This window comes from Corylus avellana, chromosome ca1, assembly GCF_901000735.1.
Source record: "Corylus avellana chromosome ca1, CavTom2PMs-1.0".
Taxonomy (NCBI): Eukaryota; Viridiplantae; Streptophyta; class Magnoliopsida; order Fagales; family Betulaceae; genus Corylus; species Corylus avellana.
In genome coordinates, this window is record NC_081541.1 from 28,859,195 (window position 1) to 28,860,748 (window position 1,554).

The window sequence follows — 1,554 nt, forward strand, 5'->3', positions numbered from 1 at the left end:
GATCGATCGCAAAAGGTCAAAAAACTACTGGTACTGCGATTGATCGCAGATTTTTTTATTTTTTTATTTTTATTTTTTTAAGACCATTAGGGTCCACTTTGTGGACGCTAATGGTTAACTATCAGTGTCCACTTTGAGTGGACGCTAATGGTTAACCATTAGCGTTGACTTTGGCTTCCGTTTACATCACCTTTAGGGTAAAAAATTGTGACTTTTAGGGTCGATAAAGTGGACGCTAAAAGTTATCATTAGGGTCGACTTTAAGTGGACGCTGATAGTTAATTTTTTTTTTTTTAATTTTTTTAGGACCATTAGGGTCCACTTTGTGAATGCTAATGGTTAACTATTAGCGTCCACTTTGATTTGGACGCTGATAGTTAATTTTTATTTTTTATTTTTTTAGGACCATTAGGGTCTACTTTGTGGACGCTATTGGTTAACTATTAGCGTCCACTTTAAGTCAACGCTAATGGTTAACCATTAGCGTCGACTATGGCTTTCGTTTACATCACCTTTAGGGTCAAAACATTGTGACTTTTAAGGTCTATAAAGTGGACGCTAAAAGTTATTATTAGGGTCGACTTTAAGTGGACGCTGATAATCACACATTTGATCATTAGGGTCGGACTATTAGCGTCGACACTTTTAGGGTCCAAAAGTCGATGCTGTTGTCAACAACGTCCACTTTAGGACTTTTAGGGTCGACTCCAAGTCGCCCCTAAAGACCTAAATTCTTGTAGTGTCACACGGAGCTTGTTAACCAATATGCCTTCCAAATTAAAAAAACAAATGATAATTAATATATTTTCATATCACACTTGCTAATCATTTTGCCAATAAATTTTCATCAGATATATTATTTAATATTTAGCTTCTAATAAATCTATAGTTGGTGACAAGAAAAAAAAATTAAAAAAATAATAAGAATAAAAGAAGAACATATAAGACAATTAATCGGAACAAATCTGGGAGTGGGGTATTTTTTACTATTTTTTTGATTCTGTATATTTTGTTTTTTGCTTCTAACTAAGATAAGTATGATGTTGCTCTGGCTGCAATAGATCTTGGATTTGTAGTTTTATTAGGTTTTGCTAAAGAATAACGGAATGGTTTCCAGTAGGTTTTCGTTTTCTTCTAGTTCTTTTATGGGAGCAAATTATTGACTGATGACGGAAGAGTTATCAAGTTTATAGAAGAATTGTCATTGATGAAAGAGAGAGCGACCAAAGACGTGATTCGTCAGTTTATGCTGCAGATCTATATGCTGATTGTGATGATGACATTTCTAGAGGCTATTGTGTATATCATAAATAGTATTAGGGCTGTAGAGTTTTCAACTTATATCTTTGGCATTGTATGATAGAGCAATTCGCTCCAATTTATTTTATATCAATGCAGATAACTCGTTTGTTAAAAATAATAAATAAATAATTAAGTAATTACTCTACGACAAAACTCTCTAACATTAATTTTAATTGTTCAGAGATATGACACCGGGGAAGTAAATAAGAGCACGCAATGTTAGTAATACAAAGGAAGGATGAAGTTCATATA